Here is an 808-nt window from a genome sequence, read left to right on the forward strand (position 1 = left end):
AACAAAGAATCAGTCAGGTATCTATTTCACTTTTATAGTTGAAAGATAGATTCCTTAGTCATCTTGACATTCAGAGAGTAATAGTATAATGTACTGAAGTGAGTCTTATAAGTTCACATATATATACAGGGATTTAGCTGTCCTCAAAGAGTTTCTTAAAGTCATTGTGTAAAGTTTCTTAAACTTAATGTGTTTTAGTGATCACATGAAGTTGATGCCAACAGTTACTCAGTGAAGTGTTTGGCACACAAACTCTATTTTGAAATATTTGAATTTGTTTAATTTGCTCAAGGTCATTTATGCAGTTTATTGCAAGGTACAAATGAAAATCCGGTGTTCAAGGGAAGTTTAGAAAACCAATTCTGTATCTCATCTCTTTTCACTTGCTTTTCCAAGCATCATACTGCTATATGCAAAGTCCTTTCATAAGACTACTGATTATTTATATTTTGTAGTAAATGACATTTCAACAAAATACAATTCTATTTGTGTGATTTGAATGCATATTTGGGTGTGTCTACATTTAAATGTATCACTATTCACCTGGATTCAGATTTATTTTCAAAGAACCAACGTGGACTAGACCAAACTAATCTAGAAACAGACATGAAAGAATTAGAAATCCAAAAAATATAGGGTAACTTTGTAGAATTATTTCCTGATATACTGGTCTGTATCTTTTCTTGTTGTCCAATAAATAGTAATTTAGGTTTGTTTTTTTTTCCTTTTTTTTTTTTTTACCGGTAAGGGGATTGCGACCCTCGGCATGGTATTGTCTGCACCACACTCAGCCAGTGAGCGCACTGGC

Source organism: Galeopterus variegatus, unplaced genomic scaffold (assembly GCF_000696425.1).
Source record: "Galeopterus variegatus unplaced genomic scaffold, G_variegatus-3.0.2 Scaffold4197, whole genome shotgun sequence".
NCBI lineage: Eukaryota > Metazoa > Chordata > Mammalia > Dermoptera > Cynocephalidae > Galeopterus > Galeopterus variegatus.